We start from the raw sequence: 16,157 nt of genomic DNA, 5'->3' as shown, positions 1-16,157 counted from the left end.
AATCTTGAATTCCCACGGCATTTTTCGTGTTCCCCACCTTTGCGTTTGCTCTTTATTAAAAATTTAATCATTTCGTTATTTTCCTGTTTAAAATATATTGTTTTTCTGCTTAAGGTGGCTCAAGATTAGTTAACCTGAATATTGAATAAATGTCTATGTTAGGGCGTCATTGCAGCTTCAAGCTAATCTTATATATTCAATTTAATAATAATGATAATGATAATGACGATGATGATGATGATGATATAAATGTTTAAAAAAGGGAGTGATGTTAAACATTATATTCTACAGGCCTCCATGCACATAAGATGATTACAAGTTAGCTAAATGCCATTCAAGAAACTGAATTTACATCATGCTTCATCAGTTTTCACATTTTATGTCTAGTGGAAAATGATAAGACAGTATTGAGCTAACACAAGCTGGAAACGTGGAGTCGAAATATCAACTCATTAGAAGTCCTGTCTCAGAAGAGATGGCGTGTTTCGTCTCTGTCATTCAGAGCTATTTCTACTCGTATCAGTTTGACTCCTCCTGTTCTTACAAAGACATCCTTTTTAAATTAGCACTTATTATGTAAACAGAATATTCCTATCTGCGGGTTTGTCAACTGCGCCTACAGGAAAGAATTTCTTCTTGTAGGCCTGGCCTATTCCAATAAAAGAAACGTTGCAAACTCATGTTTTTACAATCACTCATATAAAAACCTTCAACTTCGTCCACATCTACCGTGTTCCCCAGCTTTTTTTTGGTTCCTTATTATGAATTAAACATCGAGGTCGTTGGTTTCCATCTTAATAAGTTTTCTTTGTTCATATTTTTTCGTGATTAAGTTGGTCTGAATGTTGAATACATATCTACAACAGGACGTTATTGCGGCTTCGACTGTTAGGTTAATATATTCCTCGGTTTTGGTAACGTTTTGACAAAAGGCAGGATGTTGAACATTATATTTTACAGGTCTCCATGCGTATGATTGTTATACGTTAAAAGTTACCTAATTAATTAAACGCCATCCAAAGGACTGAATTTAAATTTATTCTTTTCCTTTGGCAAACATATTGTCCGTTTCTAATTTTGCCATACTCGTAAAAAAAAATTATCAGGCGTCAAGTTAAGCTTGCAATGTAAATATGACAAATTTTATTTTTTCGAAGACGTTTCCCTTTGTTTTTTGCAGAAAAAAAAAGTTTTTTTCATAAAAATAAAAATGCTGCAGTCCAACCTCCCGTTAGCGACCATCCAAAATGTCAAGTTTAGGTGGACGCTTACGGGAGGTGGTCGCTATGGAGAACTCAGACCTTTTTGCCGGTCAAATTTTACCTCATTAGCATATGGTAACTTCAGAGTCTTACTCATGTTTTAAATGTCTTATTCATCAGAAAAGTCAATTTCGAGAAAAAAAAAAAAAAAAAAACGATAGTTTCATTTCCTTTGAGAAAATTTCCATCTCCTGTACTACCTAGGAATGCGAATACAACATCTTACAATGTGTGTTATTATCCAATTTTCGCACTATCATTTGTCAAGTGGACGCTCACTGGAGGTTTAAACAAAAGAAAATTTCAAGCTTTTAGCTCTTAAAGCCGTCGCGGTCGTTTACGAGAGGTGGGCGCTTACAAGAGGTTCAAAACATAGTGATCTGACTTTTTGTATTCTGGGAAACTGGTCGCTGAGGAGAGACGGTCGCTTATGAGAGGTGGTCGCAATCGGAGGTTCGACTGTTATTATGTCACTCTTGGTCTACAGGCAAACCAACAACAGATGACCACATGTATAATATGAGAGTTAAAAAGTTAACCCTTGGGAACCACGAACTGAATGATAATTTCATTTCCAGTCTGTGCGGAGTGGACGACGGTGAGCGAGCATCACTGACATACGCAGAATGTTGACGGAAGTCATTTGCTGTTTCCGGTAGCCGTTGCAACCAGTCACGGTCGTTCTTGTTAGAAGTCTGTCTCCTCGAGAAGGCTCGTATGTATAGCGAACAATAAGGGACCATTCAATATTTATGTTTTGGGGGGGAGCTGGGAAAAAAAAGAGGGGGAATCATCAAAAAATTAAGAAATGAAGAGGGGGTCACTAAAATAAACAGACATAGGAGTGGGGGGCTATGTATTTCTTTTAGCCATATAGAGCGTACCGGTGAACACTTCCAAACGGTCTATCTACATGGGTCAACTAATACAAAAAAGTCACGACAGGGAGAGAACGACCTCACAATATTGCGCCCAGATTGGGTTTGGCCAGAGACCTGTGCTACAACAGGTACTCTGTCACTGTTGGTTTCCTTTTGAATCACTCTCGCTTTCCGATGAATCAGAGCTGCAAAGATGCGAAATAACGATATCATCTCCGCTGTCACTTTCCGCATCAGAACTGCTGTCCATATCATCGTCACTGTTATCATCTTGCAGTACTTCGTGCCGCTGAAGAGAGACATGGGTATCAAGTACCTCATGTCATGTATCTGTTTAAGTTTGCACCCGGTCTTGCGGATTCTTTAGCATTATTTTCCTTTGACATGCTTTTAATAATACAATTCTTTGCTATTTCATTAAAACAGTATTTTTGGACTGAACAATTTGCATGGCAGAAATTGAATGGCAATGAAATTGAATATGCAAAGTTCACCGATTAAGAATTAGAGGCAAACTGCCATGAAGAGGAAGTGAAAAGTAAAAAAGATGATTGCAAAGAAAGAAAGAAGTGGTGGAGGATAATAAAGAATTCAATGAAAGAAATTAAGTGTCATTGTAAGAGAAAACCAGGCAGTACCAAAAGATCGAGGTCGGCCGTTTACCTTCATCGTTTCTCAGTATAAAAGCTATCCGAAAAGATTAACAGCCATGACATTTAAAGGAATTTTATTTAGTTTAACATTCTGAAACGTGTACATGAGGTTTTCTAAAACAAACATATATTTACAGAATATTGCATTCATGTCTGGATCGAACAAACGTCTTCACTATCGGGTTTAGAGATTGTACTTCTAATTTAATCAATTCAATCCTATGTTTATCCGCCCTCATTTCCATCCAAATCTCTTCAAGTGGGCTCTTCAGTCGTTATTAACAAACTGGAAAAATTTATATGACGAGAAGTTATTCTTCGCCGTACTTCTTATACGTTTAACACTGACGTCAAGTTAATGTTTGAAACAAACCATGGTTATGTGGCATGTTTTGATTTCCCAACAGAAACGCCTTTCGAGTTAACATCATTACGTTCCATCCAGACTTCTGGCACATTTAAACAATAAAACAGTATTTACACCGACAGGTTATAACTATATCATGCATTAAGAAAGAATGCTTTAATTTACTAACACAGAGGTTTTTACCCTAAATTCCCAAGGTAATTCTCATTAATTTGTCTTGATTTTGCCTCGCTACGCTTAGTGATTGGTTTAAAAGCCTAGCGTCATATTCTCAAGCAATCCTAGCTAAGCCTCGCTCGCACATCTTTTCTCGAGTTCGTATTCGAGCTCAATATTGCTTCAGTCGAATGTCTGTGTCCTTTTTGATTGGTCAAAGTGATTACCTTGGTTGCCGTTTTACCACAGTCAGTTAAAAACCTCTCTATGGGTTGAATATTAAAATATGTTGGATAAGTCATTACTAAACGTTGTATTGTACCTAATGTAATTTCATTAGTACTGCACTATGATGGCATTGGGCCCCAGTGTAGCGTGATAGCGCGCTAGTCATTTGCACATTTTGAAAATTGTATTTAGATTGAAAATTAATTGGTTTCTGCTCGAATGTGTAAGAGAACTAATAACTTCGTGGAACCAGGAAAGAAATCTGGTGGGATAAGAGTTAGTTTCATCCTCAACTTGAATTTTCATTGAAGTAAATTGGTTGCTATTTGAAATCTACTTTTGCATCATAAACAAATTAATCAACAATAATTCCAACGCTTTTCTTTTGACTCCTGGTGCCTTTTGTCGCACGGAAAACTTGACAAAAGCACTATCATGCTACTGGCCCTTTGAATAACTTAAGCGCTGTGGTAAATATAACTAAACATACATGTGTATGTATAACTTAGTTGTACTAATCACACTAAACATTACATTATTTTGAGTAACAAGGTAAATAATAATTACTGTTATAATAACGAAGGGTCCTTATTCATAGTTTTAATTAGACGTTAAAACTTACAAGGTACTTATAGAGTTTAAAACTGTCCCAATAATAACAATTTTTAACTATAATCCAACTGGTAAGCAAGGCAATTTTGAGCATTTTGTAGTTTCCGCCAGAAATTGTCTCGTATCCACTATATTTAAACTGTAAGGCAAATGAGAAAAGTTAAAAAGGAGTATTGATATTCATGACTAACATTTGCAGAATCAAATAACAAAGGTACTGGACGTATATCTATAAGTGACAATTGTCTGTTTAAATACCTTACACCATGTTAGCACTACAGCTTAAATATATTTACAAAATTAAAGTAAGGAATTTGATCATTCCCTGAAAGATGCCTGTCTATGGAAATAACTTCGTTGCCTGGAGTCTATCACAGTGGAGTTAACTAAGGAATATGAAGACTAAGATTGCGAAATAATGTCCTAATAACGTCAGGCAAAATCCTTGAAGAATGAAACAAAGTTTAATGTAAATCGATGTGATAAAAACCGACATTTTCATATCAATCTGATCAGAAAAGTTGAAACACCAAAAAGAATTTTGAGACAGATGTTGGGCTAAAAGAAAGAGGAGACTTACAAACTGAATTGTTTCTTGGTTAGATTACCGAAAGAAGAGTTTTTTTGATAGATTGAGGAAACAGGCAAAATGTCTGGAAGTGATTTCTTTTGTTGGCCTCTCAATATCTACATTATGTACACACAATTTACCAGCTCAACATGCTGCAACAGAAATCAGCAGCCTTGGAACTTTCAGAGTTGAGATAATTTCTTTCGTAAAATCCGCCATATTGTACCTAGAGAGTTCTACCACCGTCATTCCATATCAGCCGGCATTTTCAGCCGTGCAAGGAATTCGTAATTCTCTCCTCTCTATCCGTCTTGTACGTGCAAGCGCCGGACGCTATCGCATTCATTGGTACTAAGGCGGCTAAAACCGTGAGCCAAAACCTTTGTCACGCCTTGTGTAAATATTTCACAACGTCACCTACTTCCTGTCATAAATCCGACAAAACCTTAGTGGTTTGTGTCTTTGAAATGGCCGCTAGTGTGGCTTAAATGCAGGCGTTTAGTGTATGTTTGTAAAACCACCTGAAGAGATCTACTACTAGTTTAGTGTTTAATTTTAATTTTAAAAAATGTAAACCAAATTTAAAAAGAAACAAAAAGTTGTAATTTAAAAAAAAAATTATAGAACTTCTCGGTCTGCTTATACTACAGAAACTAGGCTGTGCTAGTAAGTTAAATTTACGAGAAGTTACTATTTCATACAATTGCAAAATGCTTGTATAATGTCTGGTATGTCAGCAAATTTTTAAGTTTGACTGTTGTCTGGGCAATAGCCAAACATGTTTACTAAAGACCATTCTCTTCAGGCGATTACATTAGATACATTTTTTGAGAAACCAAATCGAACAAAAACACAGATAAACAAACATACAACACAAAAGTTAACCCACACGAGCTAAAAACGTGTATATTGTATATTGTATACTGTTTATAATTTCAATCAAAACTGGTTAAAAAGTATTCAATAACTTTTAAACAAATTAAGCTAAACCGATAGGAAAAGCAGTTTTTAAGATAAGACAAAGTAATGGTTGTTCCGCGCAATCAAGAAAAATTGTTACTCTGCCTTTCATATCAAATTTCTTTTTGAAGTCTCTTGTCTTGAGGAATGGAAGTTATGAAAGTTTTAAAAACCCCTCACTTTTCACAAATTATATACAGGACTGAATATTGAAAAAATTATCAGATTTTAAGCTTTTGTAATCACACTCTATTTCCTTCTTTATAAACGAGAGCAAATGGATTGCTCAAATCACCGAAAAGAATAGACCTGCTTTGATTCAATATCTTTACTGCAGGGCCAAACAAAGTTCTCAGAAGCTCTCTTAGAAGACAAACTGTACAAAGTTATAACAAATCAACTTGAGCAACTAATTTCTTTAAAGCCTTTACTTTTGTTAAGAGAATGCGAGTTACTTTGCTAATGCTATTCGCATTGATATTATTGCTATGCATCTACTAGCTCACTGTACAGCGTTACAGTGTCTTGCCTAAAAAAAACCCAGCCGTCTTATGTCACGCCGTCAAGTCTTCTCCCGAGAAACGCCCGAAACTCGATGTGCATTTTGTTTGTTTATAGTGGTCAGGTTGTTCGTAATCCAGGTTTAAGAGTTGATGGAGGCTTAAAGTTTTCTTTCGTGGGTAAAGCATTTTCTTTGCTTATCTTTAGAGCACTTAGAGCTTGTAAGCCGTCGTCAAAAGTTGAGAGAAAAAAAATGGCTGAAGTTTATAAATGGGTAACACTAATTTTGGCCTAGCTTGGTCATGCTTTGAACAACCAGGCCATGGTTAAGTTTTACTGTAGCTAATCATGTCAGGAAGTAATATCCCGCTTGGCACTAAGAGAGACAATGATCTAAGTCTCTTGCCACTTCTATTCAACTGAAGCTAACTGAAACATACATCTGCTATGACCAGATTAGTCAGTACTGCAATATCGGGCAGGGCAATCCCACGGGTGTAATAACTGGTAGATATAATAGGAGCTGCAATTCTTTAATTGAATGGGGAAGAATATGTCACAACAGTCTCCAAAGTGGTGAATGCAGACGTTTCTTGGGACTTTACCCTCAGCCACTAAAGGATGACCACCACTCAACCAGATAGGAAAGGCTGCACTACAACGGTCCATCGGCGGACATGTGGTCACCATTTTTGTGCCTGCAGCTCCTTGGAAGCGATACCAGCCATTGAGTGTGTCGTCACATTTGTAGTTTACTGTTACGTAGTCATATTTTCTGTCTGCATCTGTCAGATTTTTGTAATTTTGCCAGAGACATACATCAACTAAAGGAAATACACAAATGTGTAAAATAAATATGTGATAAACACAGAAGACATTTGACATACGTCGTCTTGTGTTGCGTAGTCATATCTTCTTTCCGCGTCTGTCAGATTTCAGTAGTTCTTACATATGTCAACTAAAAAAAACAAACAAAGTAATACGTAAATAACTCTCCCCTGATCCGTAGATACCTCTGTCGTGCTGTGTCGTTGGGTGTTACTTGTAGTTTGAATACAGTCACTTCATATATTTTGTTCAATTTTACATCACTTTATTACATCCGGTCATGCGCAAACATTTCTATATGATTTGTCTTCGTTTCCATTTTTCCTGGGAACAAGGTTGTTAAAAGATCTCGCCACCGAAATATAGCTTCTACAATAGGTATTAATTACCACCTTTTTGTCTGTTTATACGAGAAAATCTTCATATTTACATTTGAAATTTCCAGTTCAAATGTTGTTGGGTAACCTGTATGTAAGCAATAGGTGAATAAATTTGTCCTTCATGGGATGATATATATCGGCTCTAAGTGCGAGAACATCGCAACCAGCGGCAGTGTTTCTCCACTAAGGTGCGTTTACTCTCTGGCATTGGATAAACCGCTGGAGGAATACCATGTGGGATACTTTAACCAACTATGTAGTGGATTCTAACTTCATATGGGTTATTTATTATTTTTGTCCTGATACATACCTACTTGTTAAATAAGATTCTTAAATGTGGCAAACCGTCCTTACATAACGACAAATAAAGTTTTTAACTGTAGCTAATTAAAACAGAATAGAAGATATCCCTACTAATGATAAAACTGTGTTGCACCTTCACAAATAGCACCGTTCTTTACAAATCCATCTTTGCACTGGCAGTTGTACGATCCATTCGTATTCTTACACTCAGAGTTTCCAACAGCATTACATGGGTCGACCTGTGCAGCGCACTCGTCGATGTCTAAAAACAAAGGGATCTAAGTGTTACTATTTCAATGTCACAATGGATGGTTAAGTGTCCCATTACCAGCGTAAAAGGGAATTCTGGTGGAAATAAACTACTTTACACATTAAAAAGGCGAAAAAAAGTATCAGAAAAATCTCAAGAGAACCTTGTTACGAGGGAAAATAAGTAGAATTGGCGCCTTAAATCCACTCCAAAGATTTTACAGTTCTAAAGTGATTACACGGCATATAGAAACATCTATAGCAGATACATTTTATTAGAGTAATCGTGTGGCTGGCTAACGGGAAACTTTCAGTGATCTCAACCACACAATACTGCCGTCTGCCCATCGATTGTAGGCGTTTCATCCCTGTTACTTGCATGTGGTATTACCTGTTGTTATCTACAGCGATTATCTCATTCACAGTGTTCCAGTAAAGTCTAGTGCGCAGCTGCAGTTGAATTCGTTGACTCGTCTAAGTAACTAACTCTTCGCATCATTTCGCCTCCACCTGCCCAAAAAAGGTGTAAAATCGGCCCTGAATCGAAGCCATACCCATGCGGTCAATTCCCTATCTGTCCCCCCCTTCACCAGATTGGAGGTTATGACCATGGAACTACACACCCTAATGTGTTTAGCATGTATAACTTTGGGTCGTGTGTCCGTTCACAGGCAAACTTTTACAAGGAAATATACTGTAAAGAAGGAATTAAAACATTTCTGCTGGAAAAGTAAAAACGATGGAAGTTTCACAGCAGCTCGTAAAAAAGGTTTATCTTTTGGTTTCCTCGTGGCAATAATAGTCAAAGACGACTTTCTTTTTGTTTTCCCTTTTCCAGTGGCTGTCAATTTCTAGGAAAGACACCTTTTTATTGGCTCCTAATCGTTTGTTAACATTGCTGTTTTATTATTTACACGAACTACTACCTGTTTCACATCGTGTGCCATTAAATCCTAGTGCACAGCTGCAGTTGAATCCGTTCACTCGGTCTGTGCAGTTCCCGCTGTTCTTGCAGGGATGACTTGCGCAGTCATCGATATCTGTTTTAAAGGGATCAGGTAGAAATTTAAAAACGGTCATACCATAAAATACCACGTTAAAGCCTTCTATTGGCTAACAAAGATATTATTCCCGATATAAGCCCCCCCCCCCCCGCCACCCCCTGCCGATACGAGCCCATCTAATGTGTAAATCAGATAACGTTCTGTTCCTTTCCAGTTGCTCCAGTCACACTAGTGTTTTAGAGATGTTTTTGAAACATATTCTCCGTTTACACAATAAATGTATTACAAATGTAATGGTATATTAGCTTTAATTCGTTGCCCAGATAGGTTATAACTCCTCGTTCCGAAACAATATTTCTATTCGCTTATATGCCGCCCGGAAATAAGCCTCCCCTGCCCGTCTTTAAGCCCACACAAAACCGCTTATGAAGTTATACGAGCCCAGGGCTTAAACGCGGCATTTTACGGTATACGACAAATCCCACAGCAACAATATCTGCAAAATAACCAAAAATGCATAAGATCGTTTATCGGCCCAGATTTCGCTCCTTAGAGACTTGGATAGGTCAACTGGATAGAATTATGGAGAAAAAAGAAAGTTTTGGAAAAAATGTGCTTTCTTTAATCAAAAATGATAAGCAAAAATATCTGTGAACATCGCTGTTTTGTTATTTACACGAATTATAAGGTTGGTGATGTTATCTGTTACGATTACCTGTTTCACATTGTGTCCCATTAAATCCTGGTGCGCAGCTGCAGTTGAATCCGTTCACTCGGTCTGTACAGGTTCCGTTGCTCTTACAGGGATGACTTGCACAATCATCGATATCTGTTTCAAGGTGATAGGGCAGAAAGTTAATAACGGTCACATTCGATAGAACCTGCAACAACCAACAACAAAACTCAATAACAAAACTATGCTTGAAGTTAAAAGATACAACACTGCAAACAGCTTAGAAAGAGATTCAAAACCGCAGAATATCAATGAAAATTAACTAGTTTTGGCTTTTGTTACCTCTTTCACATTGTGTGCCATTAAATCCTGGTGCACAGCTGCAGTTGAATCCGTTCACTCGGTCTATACAGGTCGCGTTGTTCTTACAGGGATGACTTGTACAGTCATCGATATCTGTTGTAAGGGAAAAAGGTAGAAAGATAATAACTGTGAGGAGAGAAAATCAGATTATTTAGTATATTTTACATATTCGGTTTAGATATATTTGTTTTAGTTCATTTTGCATTTCTAAGTTGCAGTTTACTATTCCAGTTCATTAACCGTAACAAACACCTGTTTTTGTTGTAGATCATACCTGTAATAAGCGCTGAGCTGTAATTACTACCTGGGATAGTCTTTTTGTTGAACTGTTATCTCCCTTTATTGTTTTGAAAGTTATTAATGTTGAAAACTACAAATTCCGTTACAGCTAATCGAGCTTCCTGAAATGTATGAGATAACGTTTAGTTGAGAGTTTTTAAAAAATTTTCGTAAACCTCTAGAATTGTGTTTTCGGCTTAAATAGCCGTGCCTTGTGAAATATTCTTTTGTTACGTTTTTGGATTAAAATGATATCGTTGGACCTAAGTGCTGAGTGCTGTTGGCGGCTCTGAAGATATTTCCCTGTAACAGATTCCGGTCCTGATCCTCGCAACCAGAAAGTTTTCACAAGTTTTACAGAAGTGCTTTCCCAGGCCAAAAATCTATTATCACATATCGGTCATATACAATAGAACTTTGCAACAACAAAAATATATGTCTCTGCCCTTTTCAAGCAGTTTAAAAAATAAAAGCACAGTAAGCGACATAGAAAGAGATTAAAAACTCCTAACATCTGAGGGAAAATAAATTTTGGCTATAGTTACCTGTTTCACATTGTGCGCCATTAAATCCTGGTGCACAGCTGCAGTTGAATCCGTTCATTCCGTCTGTGCAGGTCCCGTTGTTCTTACAGGGATGACTTGCGCAGTCATCGATATCTGTTTTAGAAGAAAAGATTGAAAGGATTAAAATGCAATAACTTCTGTTGATATATTTGACGTAGCCCAGCCCGGAGCAAATAGGCAAAAGAGATCACTAACTAAGTAACTTTTAAAATTTTTGCTTTTTATAAAGAAAAACAAAACATCTTTATCAAATATCCATCATTATCATAATCCAGTCAGGGAATGGCAACGGATCTGCTCCTTGAAATATCTCTGTTCCACAAACAATTTCTTGCTGGGTGGGAATCTTCTGGTTCTGAGCACCCGCTGTCAGTTGCACGGGGAAGATAGAGCCTGTTTGACTGTTAATTGTTAGTCGAGAGAAGATAGCAGACCTGAAACCCATCTTTGTAGCTCTCGGCTTCATGACCTTCATAAATGCTATTGCTGTTTTAACTCTAAACAAATAGTTTTGCGCGAATGGAGCCTGATTGGGTTTTAAAGCTAAGCTTCTTCTTTATGAAGAGCATCTCATAGATTAAACAGTCTATGTCCATGTCTTGAACGTTATTTTCGCTATGGGGACGTTTATTGCGAGAAGGGTTTATTAAAACTGACAGTGCTGGTTAGATTACATTAATAGAAAGGTGAAATAACTTAAATGTAAAAGTTCGTAACAAAATGGATTTACCGCCAAGGTTGTACGCATCGCAAATATGCCTTATTTTGCAGAATACAGAGTGTCTAATCATAGAAACAGCCTGGAAGTTGAGGCATTTTATAGCGCGTAGATGAGGCTTATTACAAGAGGTTTGTAAATAATAAATCGAAGTAAAACCCCGAACGTCTAGTTACCTAGTTTAGCCATGTCACAACGAGCCAGGACTACCTCGCCAGGTTTAATTGAATCGAACCAGTAATTACCGCTGACTGCATCTTCCCCTTCACTCGCCCTAATCTCGGCGCACGACTCAGCTGGCAACTCGGCAACGGATCCAAGGGGAACTAAAAAACAGAAAAGTCAAAAACATTGTTTTTTTCTCGGCGCTTTTCTGTCATTACTAAACACCACTATTGTTGAGCTCTCTCGACGAAAAGCTGCGGGCTTTGTTCGTAGTCCTCGGGATGTAATGAGATTCTGGGCACGCCTGTATACGACACAATTACCATCCTCAAAAAAAGATAGAGAAGAACTGTTCAAAGAAGAACAATACCTCTTTTCCTGAATCGTTTAATATAGAAGCGATGGCTGTCCGGAACAAAATCTTCAGGTCTGGCTTCTTTGGTGCGGTTGTTCAACTCACATATGCCTTGGCTGATGACGTAGTTAAAGCTTTGACATCTGACGTCATCATCACACTTGTCTAAACAATTAAGCCAGATTCCGGTCTTCTCCTCGACAAAGGTATGGCCTTTTAACATCATGCCGCGGATGGAATATTCGCCTCGAATTATACACTGCTGAGCGTCCAGTTTATAAAACATCTGAGACATCAGAAGCACCGCGATGGTCATACTTATGTCAGCTTCTGAAACTGTCATATGGAAAGAAAAATATCGAGTCTTGCGTAATATGTTTCTTGTACTTTATATAAAAAAATTAACTGTTAGATGCAAGCGAGCATCTCGGTCTATTATAGCTGAGTATCAATGAGCAGAAATAGCTCTGAATGGCAGCGACACAACACGCCATCTCTTATTATACGGTGTTGGTTGTAAGCAATCCTGTAAGTAATCTTGAAATAAATGTAAAAAAGACTATAAAATAATCATCTTGAAGCAGGTAATAGTCTTTACTTGATACGTATTCGTCGAATTCTAGCCCTATACAGACAACGACAAAATGAAACAGAAACACAAAAGGAGACAAGAATATCTCAAACAGAGGTGCTGCCTGGATCCGTTACACAATCTCAGTGCCGCTCTTTATCTAAGTAGCGGCTTGTGACGGAATCATTGAATTTAACTTCAATTTGTGAGAAAAAAGTGACAAAATAACGTTGCGTCCATAATAAAATTGAGAAATTTGAAAACACGGACTATGTTTCTACGGTTAGTCTTACCGTCTCCTCTAATCCTTTTCGGAAATGCTCTTCAAACAGAAATTTGAAAATGCCGGCTTGTGTTTTAGTGTGGACGGAAAACATTTTGAAAACAGGGCTTTTCAAGAAGGATGACATCACGATAATCAAGCGATTTCCCCGTCAGAGTTTTCCTCAAACGCATTTCCAAAATGACCGGTAATTGTTGCGTTTCCAAAGTATTTCCAGCGTTGTTTCCAGTCGCGAAATTTCGGATTTCTTCATATTTTGCCCAAATCACCTCTATAATGAATTGTTTTCGAAAATACCCTTCAAAGGCCCTGAAGCGCTTTAGTTTTTTTCGAAATCCAGGAAAGTTCAAAAATCGCCATTATATCTGCCAGCCGCCGCCGAAAATGGCCGAAAATTGTGCATTTTGTTTTCGCTCGTACAGATCAACGCGAACATGTCTATCAATATATTTTGGCTAGCTCAGAATGCATATTTTGCTGTTTCTAAAGCATTCATTTGATTAGCAAAAGTTCCAAATGTTATAACATTTTAGGCCGATACAATTACCTTCCTCGAAGCTCGTGAGCGAAACGGCTAATTTTAGCTAATTTCAATACCATCAAAAGCCCACTGGTGCACAGAATTTGAAGTCGAAACTGAAAAAGTACCCCTCAAGAGACATAAACGTGTGGTACATTTTGTTAAATTCGTCATTCGTGAAATCAACATGGAACTTGGCCAGCTACTTTCATCAAGAGCAAAACTAAACGAATTTGGAAACCTTTTTTCGTCAATAACGCATACGGATGCTTGTAATTTTTTTTTTCCTTTTAGATTGACCACATGATTAGCTTTTGCAAACATTTGCAGTAAAATGAAAGTAGATCTTGCTTTTGGTGCATTGCAATGTTATGCAACATTATTTCGATCACCGACACGCGCATATCGCCCGAAACCTATGTGATTTCCGCCTATGTTTTTTTTTTTTTTGAAGGTGACAACTGTAGCACACATTATTCGTTCAATATCGGCTGTTTTAATTTTTGTGGAAGACCCACAGCCGAACCTGACTTCAAGAGAAAAAAAAGACATTTTTAAACGTGGAGCTTGAGTAAACAATCGATTACAGTTGCATCCATCACGTTTGGCGTAGGCAGCACAACCGTTTCACGTAGACAGGTACACTCTACTTCAATCAAAGCCTCTCAACTTGGAAAATGGATCGTCTGTAAACGGTGACAATATTGATTCCACTGACTTGAGGTTTAATCCGTAGGTTAACTTAAGGTTAAGTTAAAGCTCACTGACATTGTTACGAAATTATAGTGCAAAACGTAACGGTGAGAGAATACACGAGGAGATGTAACACTTTTGAAAACATTCACGAAGTTATCGGTCCGAGAGACAGAGTTATCCTCGTCCGAGAGACCGAGACAATTATCAAGAAAGTACCGCTTCCTGTGAAAGCAGGTAATAATTCTTATTTTTATTCCTCTTAGACTGCGCGTCGTTGGTCTCTATATCTGTTTGGTCTCTGTCTTATTGATATATTTTGATTTTGTTTGATCATTTCTTTTTTAAAGATAAAAGGGTTGAATACCAAGAAAATATGGATGTCATATTTCATCCCTACTGATACCTCTGCAGAACGGCCGTCTAGAAAGGTTCGACTGTATTACCGTTAATAAAACGCGACATCCTTCCTATTCAACTTTGAAAAACACGGATATTGTTCGTGCTTTTGGCATAGAAACGCACCGGGGACATGGCTGGGATGGAAAAAGAAGGCGTATGAGACACTAGTCTTTAATGGATACGTGTTGATAATTAACGTACATATTCACTCCTACTACTTACTTTTTGAAAACTATATAGACTACACAGTCAAACCTCCACTAACAGCCACGTCTCCACAGCGGACTCCTAGTCTACAACAGACACATTTTTTGTCCCGGTGGACAGCCACACATTCACTCTTATTTTTGCCTCTGAAATGCGCAAAATAAGGTTACAGTACATAATGCTTAACTATTTTATACCGCCTAATTATGGATGTAGAAGTTTGCTATGTCAATAATTGCGAATTCTCAAGGTAAAACAAAGGAAATTTTAGTTCTTCTGAGTGGCCGATTTTTCTGCTAACTATTTTCCGGCTAACGAGGTATAGATATGGGCACTCTCCATTCGACCAAAACATTTCCGGCCAAAAATGTCCTGACTTTGTGAAACCTTTCCAAGGAAATTTCCGTTCCATTCGCGTCTGTTTCGAAAATTTCGGAACTTTTGGTTTTGTGGCAAGCGCCCATATTATAGTCTATATAGTTTAGCAGAAAGCAACAGGGGTGAATATGTATGTAAACCCACAGCGCGTATCTGAAATCTGATGCCCTCTAGGCCTCCTTTGTCCTTTTTGTATTCCAGCCCTATCAACGGTGCATTTCTTTTCAAAAAAATTAGTCATTGTGGTTCATGTTCTCCAGACAACGCAAAAATTGGTCATTTCACGTCGTTGTTTTGTAGAGGACGGCAAGGAAATGTACCAAGAATTGTAACGCACTCGCACAGCTATTGTTTTGCTCATTAAACCTTTTGTTCAGTGACGTTCCAAATGTCGTTGCCGTCGTGATTTTCTTATATTCCCTACTCTCACTAACGCTCTCTATCTAGGGAGCGGTTAGTGGGGGAATCATTGAAATTTACTTCATGTTGTGAGAAAAAGAGATGAAAAACTCAGGCTGCGTGCACACTACAATGGAGAAATTTGAAAACACGGCTATCTTTCTATGGTTAAGACTACCGCCTCCTCCAACCCATCATGAAACGTTCTTCAAACAGGAGGAATTTCAAAACACGGCTATCTTTCTAAGGTTTAATCCATCCAAAATGACCGGCTGCGTTTTCCAAATTTTTCCAGCGTAGCGTGCAAGGAAAACATTTACCATGTTTTTAGGTATGCTCTGTTGTATTAATAACCTGTAACGCTGATGTTTTTGCTGGAAAAGAGCTGGTTAAATTTATTTACGCATCCCCTTAACTTTTTGTTTGCTTTCTTCAACTCACTGAATCCAAGATATCGCTCACTTAGACAAAAAGAAGACAAAAAAGCTCAACAAATACACAAAACGAAAGAAAACAAATGAAACGCTTGAGTTCGCTCGCTCAAGAGAAAACCATATACTCGCCTATAGACCGCAAGATACGTAAACAACAAAGATGATTTCCGCATAATTTAACTTAATTGAGGGGTTT

The sequence above is a fragment of the Orbicella faveolata genome, unplaced genomic scaffold (assembly GCF_042242905.1).
Source record: "Orbicella faveolata isolate gen_17 unplaced genomic scaffold, um_ofav_v1 contig_34, whole genome shotgun sequence".
Classification (NCBI taxonomy): Eukaryota; Metazoa; Cnidaria; class Anthozoa; order Scleractinia; family Merulinidae; genus Orbicella; species Orbicella faveolata.
The sequence above is the reverse complement of the archived record's forward strand: the minus strand, read 5'-3'. Positions refer to the sequence as shown.